This window comes from Protopterus annectens, chromosome 14.part0, assembly GCF_019279795.1.
Source record: "Protopterus annectens isolate FY-2018-M chromosome 14.part0, PAN1.0, whole genome shotgun sequence".
NCBI lineage: Eukaryota > Metazoa > Chordata > Ceratodontiformes > Protopteridae > Protopterus > Protopterus annectens.
Genome location: NC_056748.1, coordinates 94,671,379 through 94,685,449, shown reverse-complemented (window position 1 = coordinate 94,685,449; position 14,071 = coordinate 94,671,379).

Genomic DNA, 14,071 nt, shown 5'->3' with positions numbered 1-14,071 from the left:
TTCACCTCATGTCATCCCCACAAGCATTTCAGAGTGTGTCTTTGCTCTTTACAAACTTGACATATTTTCTCCATACAGCTTTTGAAAACATACACATAATTAGAGCTGTAGCCTTTTTAAAACCTTATACAATGAAAGAATGATATCTGTATCCGTTGATGACATCTTTTGCAATGCAAACCAGCATCCCAAATGTCTTGATCACAGCTCATTTACAGTATGTGGCATAATTAATATGATAATATTAATATGATGATTATATGATGATTGCTCCAAAAATTTTCCATCCACATTCTTACCAAGATCCATTCCAACAAATAATACAACTTCCTCTAATCTTCACCAAAGAAAATACAAAATCTTGCAGTTCTTCACATTAAATACCAACTGCATGTAATGTTCTATGCGGATTTATATTAGAACATCAAAGTTTTAAAACTTTGAATGTTCTAATATCGAACCCTATTCAATATCAAAGCAACAGAAAAACAAATTTTTTTCTAGGGAAAGAATTCAGTTGTCCATTTCTGTTGCTTCAGTATTTTCAGTGCTGTGGTGGAAAGTTACGGGTCGGGTTCAGGTAAGTGTGCAATTGAGTGTAGGTTAGGTTAGTTAGGGTTAGGGTGTGGGTTAGGTATGTGTACGATTGTGTGGACGTGAGATTTAGGGCGGGTTAGGTGAGTTAGGGTTAGGACGCGGGATAAGTAAGCGTGTGATTGTGTGGACATGAGGGTTAGGGCGGGTTAGGTGAGTTAGGGTTAGGACGCGGGTCAAGTAAGTGTGCGATTGTGTGGATGTGAGGGTTAGGGTGGGGTAGGTGAGTTAGGGTTAGGGCGCGGGTGTGTGTGTGATAGTGACAGATCTTAGGGTTAGGGTTTGGGTTAAGGTAAGTGGATAGTTAGTGGTGTGCATATAGTTTAGTGTAGGGTTAGGTGTGAGATTTTAGGTGTATGTGTCTGGATTGCTGTTTGTTTGGTGTGCTTGTGTTGTGTGTATGTGTTTTGGAACAGCAATTTTTTTCCCTAGGAAAAGATTCACTCTTCTGTATGTTCAATGTTTTCAGCTTTCACTGAGTAGGGTTCGATATTAGAACATTCGAAGTTTTGAAACTTTGATGTTCTAATATAGACCCTTCTATGCTGCTATTTTTACCAGGTCACTGCAAAAGATGCCAGTATTACTGCTGTTGTTGTCAGTAAAAAAGCACCGACCCTCATCTCTGTCTCACCAGTTACAAATGTCACAAATATGCATGATATGTATTTATGGATCATTTTAATATACTCCATATCAAAGCTTTTCACACACAAACTACTTGGCTTACTCACTATATGAGTGAAGGTGTAACAGTAGTTAATGGGCCTATAATTTCCTACACAGAGCCAAGTAAATTATATGAAACATATTTATTGGAGGGAGAATGCTGAAGAAGGCATTCCATTTCCATAGAATTCAAAAAGACTTACACCAAGTGGATAGTCTTACATAAGCATTTTTCCCACTCACGGTAAGCCTTTTATATTCTTAGACTCCCCAACTGCTGAGGTTTCCTACTAGTAGAAGCCTCAACCCAAAGGGTTGCCCTTTTGGCAGAGCTGCATGCTAATATAGCAATCTGGGGGAGTGGTTAATACTGTCTAGCAACATGCTCTCTCCTAGACATACCAGAGGATCTCAATTTATGGTGCTGAGCAAGGCTACATAAATTACCACTATTGAAAGAAACTGTTACAGTTGTCAAAAGATGGCAGTCACCCATTCAGTCTTATAGAAGACGTCACAGTGCAGGTTACGTTCAGGTGTGTGTGTGTGTGTGTGTGTGTGTGTGTGTGTGTGTGTGTGTGTGTGTGTGTGTGTGTGTATGTATGTGTGTGTGTGTGTGTGTGTGTGTGTGTTTGCTCATAGTGTGCGTGTGTATGTATAAATGTGTGTGAATGTAGAGGAGTATGTTTTCTAATGTGATGAATATGCCATCAAGTCTGGCAGTTCTACTGTTAAACTAAGGAGATTCAGAGATATGCTAGTGAGCTGATAATGGTGTATTTCAGATTGCATGTCATAGCTGTCTCTGAATCACATTTTCCTACTGTTTTGTAAATTCACCTATCTACGTTAGGCAATTTATAGAATGATAAGGATTTTTCTCTCTCCTAGGGATTATTATTGGTAGCCCATTCATTTAACATGTACTTTTAGAATTTCATAATATTTGAACCCCTTCATTTTAACAAATAGTATCTTCAGTTATTGTCATTGTTTAGGGAATGAGCCCAACCCCACATGAAAGTGATGTATAACCTTTCTGGTCCAAATACATATATGGGATCTAAGTCATTACAATTATACGATAATATAGAATAAGATGTCAATAAACAGCACCAGACTAAAATAATTTATGCTGGGTTTCATCTTCTGTGTGGAGTCTGCATGTCCTCCCTGCGGTTGAGTGGCCTCTGAAAGACATGCGTGAATGGGCATGCCTTTGCTGAAGGTTGGGCATCGGGCTGGCAACTCGGCATCATAAAAATCTACTGCCAATCATTAGTGGACCGGAGTTCCGCTGTGGCGACCCCTAACCGGGAAAAGCCAAAAAGACAAACAACAACATACTTCTGTAGACAAGGAAAAGTAAATCTCATTATTCCTAACACACATTTGAAAATTTTGAGAGTCAAATATAAAAACTCTGGTGAAGTGACAAAATAATTAATTCAACAGCTTGTGTGAAGCAAGAGAAAGCATTATTTAAGAATGATGTGCAATGTTGTCATTCTTCTTCTTATTATTATTATTATTATTATTTGCATTGCAGGAAACACACAAAAAGATCTCCTTAATCTATTATATGGCAGCCTGTATGCAGTGAAATTAAACTGCCTTTGAGAAAAACAACTCAAAGGGAAACATATTTTGCATTTTTTGTATTAGTTGCCAAAATGAGAGATACAAGCTTACCATGCAGAGGTCTGTGATTGAGAGTCTGATTGTAACAATATTATTTTCCATTTGAGAACTTTAATATATAGAATCCACCTCAGCAGTAAAGCTTAAAAGTCAAATTCTACTTATTACACTTCAATAGCAAAGGCCATATGCTCTTATGATCAGCCACTAACAAGTACTTACAGTATGTGGTTACCTGAATGGCAGGTGCTGGTGAGGAGTTACAATCTCCAGGATCCATTTCTTTTTATTTAATTTACCGCAGAGATGCATATTTGAAACTCAGGAAAAAAACTCAGATAATTAATGATGTATAAAAAAGTTACTGGCTGGTCGACTGATTACATGCCAATATCATACTGGGAGATTCTGGTTGGATGAAAATAATTTTGGCCAGCTGGAATCTCCCAGCACAGTGCTGGCATACTATCAGTCAAATGGAATGTAAGGACTTTTTATACTGCACTAAATGTTTTAAGTCTTTCAAAATTTTAGATATGCAGCTGACCAACTAAGTAATAAAGAGAACCAGATCATTAAGACTGTCTTCTTATTTTTCTTTCTTCTTGCATCTTTACAGGCAAAGGGCATTTTCTAGCTTTGGTTCTTTTGCCTGTCATTTGAAATCTTTACAACATGGCTGAGATACTTATTAAGTGACAGGTATGTTTCTGATATCATATCCTCACTCTAATAAAAAATATTTACTTAATCTTTGTAAGTTGCAGGGGATAAACATGACAGACATAATAAAATATTCAACTACATCTGCTCTTAGCCAGCTCAGACTACTGCTGTGCATTTTGGTATTCATTTTCAAAATACCCAGTGGTCAGTGACACAGAAAATCAAAGTCCCCCTAACAAATGGAATCATCTCTGTGTCACTGCTGGACTAGGCTTATAAATGCCTTAGGGCAGATAGCCTAGTATAAACCTATGAACCTATGAACCTATGAGACCCATCTCGATCTGTTCAGTACTCATAACACAGTTGTTCTTTTTAGATGTACTGTGTATGCAATAAAGTAAAGAAATAAGAAACAAAACAGACCTACAGGAAATACTGTTTACAGATTACCAGTCAAACAAACAAGAGCTTATGTATATGAACAAAGTGGTAATATAAAGCACATGTTAGATATCCCTGGTTAGTACAGATCAAAGCAATTACAAACCACCTGCTGTGCAATGATACATTATTATACTAAAAGAAAGAACACTTGTGTTTCTAAAGCCACTGTGGCAAGCTTAGCTACCAAAGAGAAACAACAGAGTCTGAGTGCTGGTTATACTATCTGATGATTTCTGAACCCTTCTTAAATTGACGTGTAAAAGTAAAATAAAGTAATTTATTACACCCACTACATAGAAACAAAATATACTGCAAATGTTCACATATCAACCTTTATCTGCATGTAAGCAGTGAGTGTATCCTCTAGACACCCTTTCACCCCATTTTATTTGTCTGGAAGCAGAAAATGTATTGCTAGCTATATTCCTCATTATCTCAAGACAGTGGTAAGCTATATAGTCCCATTGTATGCCAGTTTATTGTTTAAAATCAGTGGAAAACTAAGATGTGTAATGTGATATAAAGCCAGAATTAATATTCACACCATTCTCATGATTTAATTTCTCCATATACTTAGTTTTTTACATCCCCTGATGAGAATGGACCCCATTCCTAAGTAAGGACATACTTTAAATTGATAAAATCAGTATTGTTTCAGTCTTTTATGTTAGCCAAGAAGCCAAGTGAACTTAAGTTCAACAATCCATCTTAATAACACAGTTAATAGGTATATCATCAAAGATCGAACAACTAAAATATCGAAAAGATTTATCGGTCATCTTGAAATGGTCAGCTCAAATCACGGTCGCAAGTCAGCCAACCACAACCGTAATCACGCTTGACTCTACTCGCGGGTGGGATGTCCACATGGTTGTGCGCTCACCTGCCACCCGCTTATTACCTGCACACTTTATGGTAGCACCGTAGGCATGAAAATAGTAGTTAATGCCCCGCGGATTTCTGTGAAACGCCCTTTGACTTGTCGGTGTGAAGTCACCGTCGATATTTTAAGTACTGGAAGTCATATTATTTTGTATTTTGCGAGTCCAGTTAACACCATTTCTGAAATGTCTTCCTTTGTATGAAAATGAACTTGTGCCACTGACCTGCAAGAATGAAGGTTTGAATGAGAAATGCAGTTTCTACATCACAGTCTATAAATCTTATTGAATGGGAAGGGGAGCAATCTGCTGAGGCAGGAACAGGGCATCAGCCTGGACCACTGGTAACCCAAGTTTAGGTGCTGGTTCAAGCTCTGAAGGGTCGGTGGGATGTAAGAGACACAATGACCTGCTCATCTCTCTGTGGATGTTGGGGAGTTATTTCCATCAATACATCTGTGGAGGACCCTTGAGGAATAATATGAGAACATCAGGAGGGTTGTGGGCAAGCCTAGCAATATGAAGAGTTCAGCTGATCCCAAGAACGTCAGTGAGAAAATGGATCACTTTTAACAACATACATTTTATAGGAAAACAGCAATTCTTGATTAGATTATCAGTTCAGTCTCAACCCTAACAGAAGTTTAAATCCAGTTTGTGAGTTACGTTTAAAGTTCACATGACATTTAGCAAATCCCACTGTGACAGTTAATAACTATCCATTCATTGGCTAGGTGCGAATGGAAACCTACCCAGCCAATCATATCTCTCCTCTGCTTCCATGAACAACACCAAGTTAATATAGAAGAAAGTTAATTAAGATATTTATCATAACTCTGGATCTTTGAAACTATAGGTCATAGCAGAGCATTATAAAGGGGCTATTTCTGCAGTAGGGTCTTAAACATGGCATTGTATTTTGAGCAGTCTTCTCTAGCATTAACCTACCAACATCACATCATATCAATATATATAAATAAAAGCAGCATCTACAAGTATTCTCCAGTTCTTTTATCGACCAACACTGCCTTCTCAGCTGCCACAAAAGACCTTTTCCCCATAAGATAGATAATGGTGTAGCATTCCATCATGTAAAAGTAAGAGAAGAAAAATGCATCAGGGCATGAAGGGTGCAACACCAGAATCAACTGGAAAACTTATGACTGAAGATCCCATGTAATGGTAAAAACTGTCCTGTACAACTATCCTACTAACCTACCTTACTCCAAGATGCCTCATGCTGTAGATCCATATAACGGCACATAAAGTTATACCTGGAATGTGCCAAAAGGGGTGCTGATACCATAATGGGCAACATAGTACTAAAATAAACATTAGTGCTAGAAAATATCTGAGATACAATATGCAGTGCCTTCCAAGATTACAGAATATGATTCCCCTTACAGTTACAAGATTATAGAATATGCTTCTCCTTACAATTATTAGCTTCCTTCCAAAATAATTATCATATATAACATATTTACTTTCTATATTGGAAATGGGAATTATCAAACTGGGGCTATAAAAAGTCAAACTTCTTGAAGGTCAGTAGGTCAGAAGCTTGAAATTGAACTTATGAACTTAAAGCAGAAGAAAATGTGAAAAAAGGAAAGTTAGCAAAGGAATAATAAAACCTCAAGAGACAAATAAACCTTGCAGTTTAACTCTCCCCAGGGAAGCCATGCCTTTAGAAAGCCTGTCAATTTTTTAGCAATTGGTAAAAGTATGGAATGAAGTCAAGAAATAGTAGCACATATGTCCTCCAAATATGGGTTTTTAATGAGTCCACTGAAGAAGGCATAGTTCTACCTGTTAAAGGCTTACCAAGTGTTTTTGTGGTCCAGTTTGTCAGCCAATGTTTGCACTCTTCCAACATGATTATCCGTCAAGGCTCATTTGATGAAGATAATTTCTGGTACAACTCGTATAATAAATCTTAGATTAGGTCAGAATTTATTCTGTTTTTATTGAATACAATGAAACGTTCTTCTGAAAATACAGCCTCGGTTTTTTTGAAATTCTTTTTGGCTGAAGTAATAGTTATTAAAAACAGAGTTGTACAAATAAACCAATTTAACTCAGTCTTCAAGAATGTTTCTAGTGTCATTCAGTAATTTAGGTGTCTTAAACATTATCAAAGAATGATTAATCATGAATACATATAAAGGGGTTTGAGGATGTGATGAAGAGTTTTGCTGCTGTACAGGAGTGTCCGTCATTCTGGAAATGGCAAAAGATGTCATTCTGCAGCAGATGTCACCAGTAGAAGACAGTGCTATCATGACAAGAGAGGAGCTATGTCAGTCAGGTGTGCATTGGCCTCTTTACCATTAGTAAGAACCTCTGTACATCATGAAAGGAGGAACCACTTAAAGAAATCTGTACCCTAGTAGCTAGTAAATATGTCCTGTAGAAAGCCTAAATTCATTTAAGTCATGGTACAGTACAAAGAGATTTGGAATTCAAAGAAATGATGAACATAACTGACAATGACATGCTCCAAAAACTAGATCACTCCATATAGGACTTGTGTCCAGTTCTTATTTATAAAATTGGTTGGGTTACTTGCTAAGCAAGTTTGCTGAAAGACTGGATTTTCCCAAAATGTGGACAGCACCAGTTAATAGCAGACTTTTCATATCTTATTGCCTCCTGATATGGGGGGGGGGACACATGTTGTTTTACCAAGCTTGTTCAACTACTAGTGGCGTGTGTTATCTATTAGAATTGTGACACACCCTGGGCTAAGGAATATCTCAAAACTCCATAGAATTCATCTTACTGCTCTCAGTTCCAACAGACTGATACAAAGTAACAATGCACTGATAGAAACCACACCCTCTGTGTACTTACATTTTGCTTGCAAAATCCTTCAAGATATCATCATTTGCAGTGAGGCATTCAACTTGCAGAAAGTAGAATGGGTAATCATTTGTAAATAATGGAAGAAATTTATTTGTAAAGAATGGAAGAAAACCATCAAAACTGCATCCTCTGTATGATTCCATCAGAGCTCTCCATATGAATGAAGTTTGAGAATGTTATCATCAGTGACACTGTAGACATCAAAACAAATGTTCCATGTTGACATCTTATGAGAGTAACTGAAACTACCATATCATCTGACAGACACTCTGCTTTTTAATAGCATCAGTCTTGTTCTAATGTATTGTAACACTAAAAAGGAGCCTAGAACAATTTTGTATAATTTGCTATGATTTCAATCATTAAAAATTATTAAAAGAGAAGGTTAAGCCATAAACAAATTGTATAACAAAAGAAGGAAGCTACTGCACATCAGAGCGAAATCCCATGAAGGGAAGACATCTCTGATCAACATTAGCAGAAAACTACATTCTCTCATAAAAACATCCAAGGCAAACTTTGAGAGAAAAATCGCTAAGGACACTAAAGATAACCACAAAGCCTTCTTCAGCTATGTTAGAAACCTGGGTGGAAACCCTGAGATATGCTCAGAGTTGGTTCACAACAACAAAAAATACACTAAACCCACAGATATTGCTAACATTCTGGCTGACAGGTTCAGTGCAAATTTCTCCCCCCCCCCTTCACCCCCAAAAGAAGAAATACTTATCCCAGCTGAATGTAATCTCCCTGTCATCTCAGATGTCCAAGTGAGAACCGTCCTAAACAAAGCAAAAACACAGCATCAATGGGACCTGATGGTATCCCGGGTGCGAGTTATGAACTTCAAGAGGAGCTAAACCCACACATAAAAATGCTATTTAACCTTAGCCTTACTGGATATGTACCTGAACACTGGCGCAACAGTGGTCCCACTCCACAAGGTGCCTCTACAGACCCTGAAACTAAACTAGCCTTGTCTGCAAAGCTATGGAAATAATCATTATGGAACTCATAAACAGAGACATAGGGGACCTACAGACACTTGACCCACTCAGTTCGCAGATCCTGCCTTTTAAACCTGGTTGACTTTTTCAAACAGTCACTAGAGCCATTGATGAGGGCAAAGCAGTCCATACAGCATACCTGGACTTGGCTAAGGCCTTCGACACAATACCCCACTCAGGCATCATAGGTAAGCTAAACAGCTTAAAAGTAAACCCTTATGTCACTAGATGGGTTGCAAACTGGCTAAAGGACAGAACCCATAAAGTTAAAATCGCTGGAGCAATGTCAGACTCAAAGCCAGTCACAAGTGTTGTCCCACAGGATCTGTCCTGGGACCCCTCTTGTTCGGCATTTATTTCTCAGATGTTAAAGCAAACATGGGAGGGCTGTGGCTGACAAAGTTCATGACTGCAAACTAGGTGCCATAGTCGATACACCAGCAGACACACACATCCTACAAAAGGCCTCACTGAAATGGACAACTGGTGCCGCATCTCGCCGCCGCCTTAAACTAAATGCCAAAATGTATAGTCATCCCTTTGGAAAAACAAAGTACCCACAAATTATCACATAGACAGCAACCCACTGAGTAAAAGTAATCAGAGACCTAGGGACCCAAGTAGACAGCAACCTCTCATTTGACACCCACGTTGTCAAAGTGGTTAGAAAAACATTCTACCTTGCACACCTCATCATGAAGGGATTCACATCCAGATCCAAGTATGTCATTGTATTCCTCCCTCATCAGACCCATGATTGAGTATAATGCCCCATTTGGTATGTACCTCACCCGGCATTTGCAACAGCTGGAGAGACCACAAAAGTACCTCACCAAAAGGATCAAGGGTCTCCAACATATGTCTTATTCTGCCAGACTAAAGAAACGTCAGCTCTATTCAGTAGCATACCGCCTGCTCAGAGGTGATCTCTGCCTGATGTACAAGGCCATGTCCAATCAGGATCTAATAGACATGCTCCATCTCAAAAAATCCAAATCCATCAGGACCACGAGAGCTAAAGACTTAAACCTCGGCACAAGTATGAATAGGACATGCTGGAGGGATAGATTCATAACCCAGAGGCTTCCCATACTTTGGAACAGGATCCCAGTTCGTATTAGGCAGAGCCCCTCACTGACTCTCTTCAAGAGAAATCTTGATGAGTGGATGGGAGATCGTAAGTTTACCCCAGGGGTCACATCTGTGTCACTGCTAGACAGGGGCACAGTAAACTAATTCTATTGTATAAGGGGACCTTCATTGTGTCACTACTAGACAGAGGCACAGTATTCTAGATTTATTCTGTACATTTTTGTACCATTTCATGGGGTGGCAAAAGCTACATCACTATGGCTAGGCTTACAAATGCCCCAGGGCAGATAGCCTAGTACTATACTATGAAACTATGAAACTATGAAACTATATCTGTAGACTTCTTTAGAAATTCTTGTGAAGTGATACCAGGGACCAACATTAGCAATGCAGAAAGATCTGAATGTTGTGTATACAAAGGAGGGTGGCTATGGGTACTGTTGGGGATTTCATAAAAAAGCTCTTACAGCCCAAAGTAGGCAAACTGGCAGTATTCTGAACTAAAATGGTGGATGCCCACCTTAACTTTGAGGAATTTTCTACTGTAGTTTCATATTTTTCTTCATGGTTTATGTCAATAGATGAATATTTTATTATCTTTAGAAATATCAAGAGTTTTATATTTCATTAAATTTATGGAACTGTCCTTTTTAGCAGAATGGAACTGTTTACTATTTTGTATTCATAGCTTCTAACAAGAGCTTTCTCATCTTTGAATGGAACTGTCTGTGAATTGTAGCAGGATTGTTTAAAGAAAAAAAAACAATGTTTGGTTTTGAAATCATTCTAAACACCAAAATGTACTGAACCAATGCTGATGCTGTTTTCTTTTTGGTTTGGGGCTGTTGTTTGGATTTAGGAAACCTTTAAATGGGAGAGAAAACTGAATTGAGATTCATGTGTTTTCTTCTTCGTTCTGAATTTTGGATGTAATGAAGTCTTTTCAAATCTAAAGCAGCAAAGTACTATCTACAAGTGCTGTAAAAGGAAAATGAAGCCTGCTTTTTCACAGACTGCAGGCTAAATTTCCCAAATCTCTAACACTGTCTATTTGTCTTAGCCACTGATAGTGATAGCTAAACAACAGTCTTCTGTAGAACGTGCTAACAGCCATGTATCTAGTTGCAGTTCTAATTATTCTCCCATCATCTAAGATTATTTTATTTCCTCCCCAGGCAATTAATTTATTGTCTTGTATATTTTAACTGGTCCTTTTTATGCCTTTATGTATTTTCTCTTAAGTAAAGTGTTTATCTATTATAAGCACTTGTGGCCAGTATCACATTTATCAGTTATAACGTTTAACCACACAGCATTGGTATGACTGTTTGAATTCACCTTTTTTTTTAAATAAACTGTCTGGTGATAACCTACTACAATTTAATATATTGGTGGTCTCATATGAAGAGTGTGCAGTAACTGACTTTTTAATACCAGATTGGTCTAGTTGTTGTTAGCATGCACTGTTAACTCAACAAAATATTACTGTTACTGAAGATGTATCAACAGCCCCATGTGGTATGTGTGTGTTTGTTAAATCTCAGTTACTTTTGGAGGAATACAATAAAGTGCACTGACTTCAGCCTGAAGTGTGTGAAATCCTGGATAGCTAGTGATTATAATCTAATTCTGCAGCTGTACTGTATAAAACTTATTTGGGTTTGGCAGGAGCTAGTTATAGCTTGAGGCTACACATTTGTCATATATTGTTATGGGTAATCATATCCTTGCATACATAAGTGTGTGTGTGTGTGTGTGTGTGTGTGTGTGTGTGTGTGTGTGTGTGTGTGTGTGTGTGTGTGTGTGTGTGTGTGTGACTCAAGGCTCATAACCCCTGTCCCTCAATTTGATGCTTGTTGTATGAATTTATGCCATACCAACTTCAAATAATTTGGTGGCAGTGGTGTGGATATAACAGAGCTTGCATTAACATTTTTTTTGATGTATTACTTATACCCAGTACTCTTCTAAAAAGAGACTGCAAACAAATAAAGCAGAACATATACAACAGGTCTTGGTATGCAGGTAAATGTTCTACACATCTACAGAGCACATCAGATCTCCTTTGGGCAAGAAGAGAATTAATGATTGTTTGAAAAAGATCAAAAACATCTCATGAATGTAAACTCATTCAGACTTTTGAAGCGCATGCTAGGCTTTATGTGCTTGTTCTTTCCATTATATAAAAAGATGGAGTAAAATTCCTGGCTTTGCTGCTTCTTTGATGCTACATCAGATGGCTCTCCCTGAGCTCTATAGATTGGTGGTAGAACAGGTATATAAAAGAACAGCACTGACTTCTTCCCACATTCTGCAGACTGATTACAACCAGTCTTCGTTTCCATCTTTGTGCTGTTCTTCTCTTTCACATGAAAAAGCACAGTGAAAACTGACACTTTACTTCTTCTCAGAGGATGGAATGGAAGGAAGTTAGAGGGAAGAGCCAAGGATTTCTGTTCTTTTCTTTATGAGAGCCGTATCTTGGGACATATTTGTGAAGGAATATACCTCCACCTTTATTGTGAGATTGGCTAATGGAAGAACAAATGACAGCACCTCAGAGTAGACAGCTAAAGAAATGAATCCTCTTGCCTAAGTAGATAAAGAGATCATAAGAACATGGTAGCCCCTATTTGGAAGGTTGGAGTTCATGAGCTCTGATATTACTTGCAATCACCCCTTGAAATAATATGCTGTAACCTACTTTAGTGTTTTGGAGAAGGGTGGCAAATCTCCTGGTGAAGATTAAATATAGTCTTCCTTCTTTAGATGGTAAGATATCCATGTCATTTGAAACAGTGGTTAGAAAGCTCCAATATGAGTCCATCACAAGCTGCATTTTTTGAATGAGTGAGTAAGTGAGTGAGTGAGTGAGTGATTTATTGCTTACTTATCCATTTTATTTAATAACCAGTTAAGTCAGATGGGCTATGGACTCCTTTTAAGCATGATCTGGGTCAGATACACAGGATCAATATTAAAGTAACTCATTGTTGCAGATTCTACATTATGTACATACATACAAACTATTGCAATTGATACATTCACATACACACAGTTACAAACTATGGTTTGCTATAAATAATATTTACATAAATGTATATTCAGAATTCCATGTTATATCACTTAATTATAGACAAACTCTGTTCAAATTATATTCAATAAAATGTACTGCTTCATAACTGTATTTAACTACACAAAATACCACTGCATTACAATTTAGTTAATAACTGGCTTCCTGTTACTGCCTCAGCTACCCTCCTTGTGAACTACATACCGCACACGTTGTTATATGGCAGTCACTGTCCCCTACTTACATTAAAATTCCAGTTACAATTAACTGCTTATTCTCTTCACTCCTCCAGTGTTAAAACCCCTACTCTAGTTAGACCATCTTTTTAAAAAGATTGTGAGAAAGCACTCTCTGAATTAGCACCCTCAACTTACAACACAGAAAAATTTGTACTGAAAATGGATGAACTAGAGCATGGACAATACTCCATTTCCTGGTATCATTGTGCATATTGTAAGTTTCAATATTGTAATTTGTTACAACTACATATATACTGCATTATGAACTAATAATACATCATTATGTAGCTTTTTTATGTACCATTTTTGTTCAATACAATTGCATCCAATAATGTACACCACCCCAGAAGAGTTACAATTAAAGTGATCTAAAGCATGATATGTAACCCCGTTAATTTTATGACCATCTAAATTGATAATTTTATCACAAATCTTTCTATTCTTGATACATTGTAGCGTGTGTTGGGTATGTGAGGTGTCAGGTGTGTGACATTTTGGTGTTTAGGGCTCAATGTTTTGAATGTCGGTCTACTGAGATTTTGGTAATCTCAAGTAGACCCATTTGACCCATATATATATATATATATAGATATATAGATATATATATATATATATATATATGTGTGTGTGTGTGTGTGTGTGTGTGTGTGTGTGTGTGTGTCTTACTAAAGCTCAAATACACCAACTGTTGACATGAAAAATATCAACTCAAAAAACGTTGAAAATGTCAATGCTAACATGCAACTGCACATACACTAAGAAACAGCTTTGGCGCATGCAAAATTTAAAGTTAACAAAACAAATAAAAACATTATTTTTTGTAGAGTGGAAGCCCATCTACACTCCCTGCTAATTATATATACTAACTCCAAGATTACATAAACACAGATTAAGGGC